Source organism: Monodon monoceros, unplaced genomic scaffold, assembly GCF_005190385.1.
Source record: "Monodon monoceros isolate NGI ecotype Baffin Bay Population unplaced genomic scaffold, NGI_Narwhal_1 Super_Scaffold_21, whole genome shotgun sequence".
Taxonomy (NCBI): Eukaryota; Metazoa; Chordata; class Mammalia; order Artiodactyla; family Monodontidae; genus Monodon; species Monodon monoceros.
This window is the reverse complement of record NW_021703778.1, coordinates 37,198,468-37,207,696: the sequence shown is the minus strand read 5'-3', so window position 1 is coordinate 37,207,696 and position 9,229 is coordinate 37,198,468. Positions and strand designations below refer to the sequence as shown.

General features: G+C 43.9%; 1 protein-coding gene and 1 pseudogene across 2 annotated transcripts in view; both read left to right on the top strand.

Annotated features, from left to right (window-relative positions):
- Window positions 1-4,551: 4,551 nt before the first annotated feature.
- LOC114904670 lies at window positions 4,552-5,102 on the top strand (annotated as a pseudogene).
- A 442-nt stretch (window positions 5,103-5,544) lies between these two features.
- Window positions 5,545-9,229, top strand: part of SEMA4B (semaphorin 4B) — an 82,288-nt gene continuing 78,603 nt past the window's right edge. For both annotated transcript variants that reach the window (XM_029237687.1, XM_029237685.1), the window contains exons 1-2: window positions 5,545-5,939; window positions 7,324-7,427. The gene's annotated coding sequence lies outside the window, so the exon portion shown is untranslated. The remainder of the gene's footprint in view (window positions 5,940-7,323; window positions 7,428-9,229) is intronic.

Below are 9,229 nucleotides of genomic sequence, written 5' to 3'. Positions count from 1 at the left end.
AACATCCATCAAGTGTGTTCTCACGGATCTTTACGATGTGGCAGGAGGCTGACCATGCAGACACGAGTAGAGTGAGGGCCTTGCACTTCACCCAGGTGGACACACCAGGACATTAGTTTCATGCTATGTTTGTAGGCAGGGAGTAACATCTGGCACAGCAGTGAGGGGATGTCAGACAGTGGAGAATCAGGCCTGGGGAAGGGAGGCCAGGGTTCTTGAAACGGAGAAACTTGACACAGGGTCCTGGCAGGACCCTCAAGAAGGTGCAAGAGTGCAGAGGCGGTGTAGAGATGGCATATGCAGGAACTGCAGCTAGCTGGACGGGGGAGGAGTCACAGTGACTCAGACTTCCATCCCTGGGGCTGGGAGAATGGTGATGCCATTATTAGAAATCAGAAGATGGGAGGGAGGAAGGTTGAGGGGGAGGCGTTGATAGCAGAGCTATTTATGGTCATCTCTAAACTGATTTCCCTGCCAGTAGTCAGTCTGTGCTCCCTCCCCCTCCTATCAGCCCTCCCCGCCACTTCCAGCGCTGTCACCCTGAAGCACAGCCCTGAGCAGTCACTCCACAGCTCAGATAGTGAAGTAGCTCTCCACTGCCTGATACAACAAAATCTGAATAGCTTATAACATTTCATGGCCTTCACCTACCCCCCACAGTTACTATTCCCTCTCCACAAGAACCCTAAATTTAGCCATTCCCCTGAGTAGTCCTTGACTCTGAGCAGTTGCACTGTCCCTTCCTTCCATCAAGTGGGTTCTTTCCACTCCGCATTGCCAGACCCAGCTCATCCTTGAAGGCCAAGTACAAATTCACCTTCTCAAGCCTGCACTGGGGGTGGGGATAAAGGGGGGGGTATAGCATTCATTTACACTTGAATCATCATGAAAGGTAAACAGACCCCCCCCAATAAAAGAACACAAACTACTACTCAGATTTTTTTTTGAATAAATTTATTTATTTTATTTATTTATTTTTGGCTGCGTTGGGTCTTCGTTGCTGTGCACTGGCTTTCTCTAGTTGCGGCGAGCGGGGACTACTCTTCGTTGCGGTGCGCGGGCTTCTCATTGCGGTGGCTTCTCTTGTTGTGGAGCATGGGCTCTAGGCGCGTGGGCTTCAGTAGTTGTGGCACGTGGGCTCAGTAGTTGTGGCTCGCAGGCTCTAGAGTGCAGCCTTAGTAGTTGTGGTGCATGGATTTAGTTGCTCTGCGGCATGTGGGTTTTTCCCGGGCCAGGGCTCGAATCGTGTCCCCTGCATTGGCAGGCAGATTCTTAACCACTGCACCACCAGGGAAACCCTACTACTCTGATTTTAACTTTGTAAAATAAATCTATGGACAGTAACAGGTGGGGTCCAGAAACAAATTTGGAAGATTTTAAAACACTATGTAGGGAATTCCCTGGTGGTCCAGTAGTTAGTACTCCGCACTTCCACTGCAGGGGGCATGGGTTCAATCCCTGGTCAGGGAACCAAGATCCTACATGCATGGCCAAATAAATAAATAAAACTTTATTAAATTTTGTGAAATTTTCTCTTAGGTTGCATAAGTTAATTAATCCTCAAGATTCCTAATAAAACTAGACATCCAAAGTTAGAGGAAGGGGAAATGATTGAAAGGGATTAAAAAGAACTAGAAGCAACATTACCATCTTGGTAACAGATTCCCAGAATATAAAGCTTTCTCCCTGTCTGTGGAAGTCTTTTTTTTTTTTTTTTTTTTTTTTTTAAGTTTTTTGACCGCAAGGCATAAGGGATCTTAGTTCCCGGACCAGGGATGGAACCCGCACCCCCTACAGTGGAAGGGCGGAGTCTTAACCTCTGGACCACCAGGAAAGTCCCGTGGAAGTCTTTTGTCGTGATTGTCTCATGCCTGGGCAAGTCACTTAACTTCTCTGAGCCTCAGTTTCTTCAACTGCAAATGGAGATAATAAAAATCCCTACTCCAAGCAGTTACTAGGATTAAATAAATTCATGCAGATAAGTCGCTTTGAATGGTGCCTGGCACACATAGGAGAAGCCCGGCCATAGTGTTAATGTTATCTGTTCATTCACATCCACTCCACACCAGTTTACTGAGCTCCTACGACATGACAGGTGTGACCCACAGATGGACAAGAGGGCACATTCTATTCCTGAGAGGACTGGAGTCCAGTGAGGGTATCTGGAAGATGGAGATATGAACAGATCATTTCAAAATATCGTTGCTGTGGCTGGATGGAGTGTTGGTTAGTACAATCTCTTTGGAAGGCAATTTAGTATCATCCATCCTATTATAAAGTGCACGTAACTCTTCATCTGGAAATTCCACTCTGAGAGACTGACAGCATAGAAATACTTACCAAATTGTACAGACACATAAGTGCAAGGTGTTCACTGCAGCACTGTTTGTAATAGGGAAAAATTGGGAATGACCTAAATGTCCATTGTCATTAAGAATGAGGTAAATATTTGCTGATATAGAAAATGCATTGGGGGACTTCCCTGGCGGTCCAGTGGTTAAGACTCTGCATGGTTAAGACTCAAATAAAAAAGAAAAAGAAAAATGCATTGTGATATATTAAGTGAAAATAGAAAGTTGCAGAGAAATATCTTAACATACATACATACATATATATGAAAAATTAAAGGCACAGAAACCTAAGAGGGTATGGGAGTGGGGTATAGTGGGAGACTCAATTTCTACTTTATGCAATTCGGTGGGGGTTGAACATTATATAACAAAAGCATCTATTACTTTTGTAACCAGAAAAAGAACAATCAAGATATATATAGATATAGATAGGTAGATAGATTTTTTTTTTTGAAACAAACGGTCACAGTCGTTTATGTGCTGTGCAGAGTGTCCCCTGTCCCAGCACCATTCTCTGGTGGCTTCTTTTAAATTGAGGCATTTCCTCTCGCGTTCTTTCCGTCTTTGGGGAAAACGAAGGGTTAAAGGGGCTGGGGGAGGGGAAGAGGAAGTGAGGTAAGGGAAAGAGGGGTGAGGCCCCCTCGGGTACCAGCTGCGGTGGGGCGCTGGCCACGCCCCTCAGCTCTGGCTCCCGCTGGAAGCAGCCGACCCAGGTGCTCGAGAGGAGGCTGCTGGGCTGTTTTTACGGACTCAGAAGGACGAAAGATCAGAACTTAATGAATATAAAGTTAGGTGGAGGTTAGGACAAGATGCTGCGACCTAGAGCAACCGACGGTTCTCAAAGTGTGATCCTCGGACCCTGGGGGAGGAGGGGCACCACGAGATCTAAATAATTTTCATAATACTAAGAAGTCACTTGCCTTTCTCACTGTGTTAACATTTGCCCAAATGGCGCAAAAGCAACGGTGGGGAAAACCGCTTATACCTTACCCTGAATCATGGCAGAGGCACCAAACTATACTAGTAGTGATTTTATTGCTCACCATCATGCACTCTCTTTTTTTTTTTTTAAGTCTATTAATACGATGTACTAAATAAAGCAGTAGAAATTAATAATTTGATTAAATCGTAACTCTTGGGTATGTATCTTTCTAATATCTTATGTAATAAAAATGGAAGTACATACAAAGCACTTGTGCTGCAGACCCTGGTAAGATGGTTGTCTCCTGGAAAAGCACTGAGGAAGAGCGGGAGTGCTTTATTTGAGCTGTGGGTTGAAGCAGCTGCTTTCTTCACAGAACAACATTTCAACTGAAAAGAACAACCGATGCAGAAGCCATTCGGACTCAAATATTTGGCAGATATTTTCTCAAAAATGAATGAAATGAGCCAGTCACTTCAAGGAAATAGCTTATAGTATCTGTTACCAATGATTTTTTTATATTGGAGCTTTCAAGGGAAAACTAAAATTTTGGAAACCTTGTATATACCCTGAGTTTGAGAGCTTCTCAATTCTTTTTTTTTTAATATTTATTTATGTATTTATTTGGCTGCGCTGGGTTGTGGCACCACGGGATTTTCATCGGCGTATGCGGCATCTTTAGTTGCAGCATGCGGACTCTTAGTTGCGGCATGCACTTGGGATCTAGTTCCCTGACCTGAGATCAAACCCTGGCCCCCTGCATTGGGAGCACGGAGTCTTAACCACTGGACCACCAGGGAAGTCCCAGCTTCCCAATTCTTCATGATGTTTCTAATGAGATTAATGGTCTCCCAAATGTGATTCTTTTTCATATTGTTTAATGAAACGTGTCAACTTTTGGGAGATCTGCATAACTCAGCCAGTATTTTCTAAATGACCAATGCATGATGTTAAAAAGTTATGCATGGGTAAGAGACCTATTCCAGAATGGATTTGAATATGAGGGGTTTGAATGTAACAGAGTAGGAAAGGCATATTGGTGTTGTTTCAGATTCCACATTGCAATTAACCTTTGAGAAAGTATCACTTGTACATTTTGTTATCGTAAGTGAATACCGTGGGTCAGGCCTCGCCCAGTCGGGAAATGGGGGTTGGGCAGTGGCCCAAGCTGGGATGCCCCCCTAAAAAATGGCCACTGGGGCCTCGACCCAGCTCAGCCTATGCAGGTCAGGGAGCCCCGGGTGATGCACCGCACCGCCCCCATCCCAGGCCCAGACCATGGTGCAGGAGTTCTGGTACATGGAGGAGTCCCAAGATGACCTGAGGTGGCCCCCTGGCCTGGAGCCCAGCTGCCCAGTCCTCCTGGAGCAGCTGCACCAGCTTGGAGTCCTTAACTGGAAGCTGACAAATATCAGAATGATCCAGAATTAGACTACTCTTGGATGGGCATAATAAACATATGCAAAAATAAATTTCCAAATTATGAAGAAAAGGTTAAGATGTTTTGCTGGGACCATTTGTACTAGGATGTAAAATTTGCTACATCTTGGATGGCAGTGGATACTTTGATGAAAGAGATAAAGAGGACTTCAGATTTTCATGGAGAAAGGAAACGTGATAACTCATCCTGCAGGAGTTTATCACTGCTTCACACTGGATGGAAAGAACTATGTGACAGCTGTGTGGATGTTTGTGGGAGAAACAGTGTGGACTGCAACCAGTCGGCTGACCATTTCCACGCTCAAGGACAGGACGTGAAATTTTGGGCATGAACAGCAAGGGGTGCTCCCTGGGGCCTAGCACACTCCTTGTAAAGATCCTAAACGTGATAACTGAGCAGAAAATCATTTGCTCTTTGCTTTTATATTATAGGCTTGAAGCTTGAAGGCTTGAAGGTTATCTCCTTTGCAAGATTATTTGATCAGAATGTTTTTTAATGGCAGACTTCCCTGGTGGCGCAGTGGTTAAGAGTACGCCTGTCAATGCAGGGGACATGGGTTCGAGCCCTGCTCCGGGAAGATCCCACATGCCGCGGAGCAACGAAGCCCCTGCACCACAACTACTGAGCCTGCGCTCTAGAGCCCGTGAGCCACAACTACTGAGACCACGTGCCACAACTACTGAAGCTGTGCACCTAGAGCCCGTGCTCTGCAGCAAGAGAAGCCACCGCAGGGAGAAGCCCTCACACCGCAATGAAGAGTAGACCCGCTCGCCGCTAGAGAAAGCCCGCACGCAGCAATGAAGACCCAATGCAGCCAAAAATAAAAATAAATAAAATAAAATTTTTAAAAAAGAAAGAAAAGCCTTATGATAAAATAAGCCATAGCTATTTAAACAAAGAATGTTTTTTAATAAAAGTCGCTATAAAACTGATTTTTACATGGAAACAACTGTGGAAATGTGGACAAATCACAGTCATTTGCTCTAACTCAGTCAAGATCAGTGGTTCAGACACGTGTTCAATTTTAACCGGAATGAGAGTCTTATCTGCTGTGTGCTTTATCTGGACACGATTTTTAGGCTTTAAACCAGATATCAGTCAATGCCATGCCTGCCTTAGAAGAAAGTTGTGGCAGAGAAGTATATTTTGGTCTTTGTCCCCAGTTTCTGGCATAGAGCTCCTTGGAATTTCCTGAGCGATACGAGTGGCCTTCTGCTATTCACAGGTAATCCTTTGCGAGCATCTCAGTTCCACTGGGACAGAAGCGCCTGTGCTCAGGACCCTTCTGGACCTCACTCTATGTACCTCCTTATCTGGCTGTTTATCTGTGGTCTTTATGTATCCTTTATAATAAATTGGTAAATGTAAACCAACATTCCCTGAGTTTTGTGAGCCGTTCTAGCAAATTATGGGACCCGAGGAAGGGGTCATGTAAATCCCCAATTTTTAGCCGCTGAGTCAGAAGTACAATTGTCCCAGATTTGTGATAGGCATCAGTGTTGTGGGACTAAGCCCTTAATCTGTGGGATCTAACGCTACCTCCAGGTAGATATGTCAGAATTGAGTTAAACTCAATTCAGTCCTGCTGAATCGGTTGGTGTAGGAAAACAGACTAGAGGTGTAATTGTAGATAACATAACTAACTAGATATAGGATGCTTTTTTCTCCCAAAATTATACCTTGGACTAAGGAGTGCAGGGAGGGGAGAGCTCTCTATTAGGGGCACATTCTCAGTTGCTTATGCCACTTGCCGCTTTCCGTTCAAACTAAAGTAAATGCCTTGGGAATTCCCTGGCGGTCCAGCGGTTAGGACTCCATGCTCTTACTGCCGAGGGCCTGAGTTTGATCCCTGGTCGGGGAACTAAGATCCCACATGCTGCAGCGCAGCCAAATAATAATAATAATAATAATAATAAAACACCTTAATTAAAAAAAAAAAAGGCACTCTGGTCCCCTTCCTGTTGCAGTGAAATCTCAAGTTCCACAGACTCCTGCTGGCTCGTCTAACCCGGTACTTGTTTTTCTCATTTCTTATTCTTTTTTTTTTTAATGAAATGATCTAATTATCATTATTATTTTTTTTGGCTGCGTTGGGTCTTTGTTGCTGCATGCGGACTTTCTCTAGTTGCGCGGCTAGAGGGGGCTACTCTTCGTTGCGGTGCGAGGACTTATTGCGGTGGCTTCTCTTGTTGTAACGCGCGGGCTCTAGGCACATGGGCTTCAGTAGTTGTGGCTCATGGGCTCTAGAGCGCAGGCTCAACAGTTGTGATGCGTGGGCTTAGTTGCTCTGCGGCATGTGAGATCTTCTCAGACCTGGGCTCGAACCCGTGTCCCCTGTGTTGGCAGGCGGATTCTCAACCATTGCGCCACCAGGGAAGTCCTCATCTCTTATTCTTTTAAAATTCATGCTTAAGTCCTGTGGGAGAGAATAGTTGTAAACAGCTTTAATTAAATTGTACTTATAAAAAACTATTTTCTTCTACTACACTTTATGCTTTTGGTATTGTTGATCTTTAAAAATTAAATGGTCTTTGATAATGGGGGGGAAAAGAGAATAGTCCTAACATCTGAAAAAGCTATTAAAATATTCCTCATTTTTCTTTTTCCAGCTACACATCAATCTGAGGCTGGATTTTCTTCATATACCTCAACCAAAACAATATACAGCAGCAGACTAAATGCTGAAGTGGATGTGAGAATCCAGCTACTTCTGGTAAGTCAGATATGAAGAGAGTTGCAAAAATGTAAACAAAGCAACTCTTCTCATTAACTCTTTTATTTTGGAAAATCTTATTTTTAAATTAATATATAAACATGTTTCAAATTTTCTGTCTTAACTTTTAATTCGGTAAATAGGGTTTTGTATAACCTATATAAACAAGAGCTCTTTTGAGTCCTCAACAACTTCTCAGAGTGTAAAGAGGTCCTAAAGCCAAAAAGTTAGAGAATTATCCTAGAGGAAAGCACTAGGAGCTCAACAAAAATGGGGGCCACATTATCCCACACAAGAAATCTAACATTTATACAATAATGCTATATAATGTATAGTCTGTATTAAATTGTCCCAAGATGTCCCAATAATTCCTTTAAATTTGGGAAGGGGGGATTTCCCTGGTGGCGCAGTGGTTAAGAATCTGTCTGCTAATGCAGGGGACACGGGTTCGACCCCTGGTCCGGGAAGATCTCACATGCTGTGGGGCAACTAAGCCCGTGCAGCACAACTACTGAGCCTGCGCTCTAGAGCCCGCGAGCCACAACTACTGAGCCCACGTGCCACAACTACTGAAGCCCGCGTGCCCTAGAGCCCATGCTTCACAACAAGAAGCCACTGCAATGAGAAGCCCGGCCTTTCTCTAGTTGTGGGGGGCTCGCTGCAACTAGAGGAAGCCCGCGCACAGCAACGAAGACTCAACGCAGCCAAAAATGAATAAAATTTAAAAAAAAAAAGAAAACCAGGAATTAAAAAAAAAAATTAGGGGAAGGGGGTCTGGGATATAGAATCAAGGCTCAGGCATAGCATTTGGTTGTCATGTCTCATTAGCTTTTTTTTTTAATTAATTTATTTTTTATTTGGCTGCATTGGGTCTTGGTTGCAGCATGCAGGACCTTCGTTGCGGCATGTGGAATCTTTCATTGCGGCGCGCAGGCTCAGTAGTTGCCACACGGGCTTAGTTGCCCTGTGCCATATGGGATCTTAGTTCCCCGACCAGTGATCAAACCTGTGTCCCCTGCATTGGAAGACAGATTCTTAACCACTGGACCACCAGGGAAGTCCTCCCTTTTTTAGTTTTCTACTGGATCAATGCAGACTTCTTTATTCTCCCTTATGCCCTTCACTGGTTTAGAAATTATACATTCTATTTCTGCTCGTTTAGAAATTAAATTCTTAACTTGACTATACAGAGTTTAAAATTCATCATTGTTTTTATCTTTCTTAGAAATATGAGAAACTTAGATGACTTCTGTCCAATTTCTCCTCTCCTATCTTCCATGTTATTATTCCATCATACTTTAGTTCTACTGGGTCTTCTGAGCCCCCTCATTTTTTTTCAAATAGGTTTATCCACATGTTTTCCTGTTTCCTAGCTGAGCAACGTGTCTTACTTTCCACTCCTATGTGCTGAATTCAGTTTCCTGTTAACTGAAGGGCATCATTGAATAGGTCTTTGAACAAAGATCTGTGAGTAATTAACTATCTCTGTCTCAAATTGTTCAATTTTATCCTCATTTTGTAAGCTTTTTGCTGAAGTATAATATATACATACGTGTATACAGGAAGTACATAAGTTATTAGTGTACAACTTATTTTTATATAAATTTATTATTTATTTATTTTTGGCTGTGTTGAGTCTTCGTTGCTGCATGCGGGCTTTCTCTTAACTGTGGCAAACAGGGGCTGCGCTTCGTTGTGGTGCGCAGGCTTCTCACTGCAGTGGCGTCTCTTGTTGCGGAGCATGGGCTCTAGGCAGGCGGGCTTCAGTAGCTGTGGCTCGCGGGCTCTAGAGTGCAGGCTCA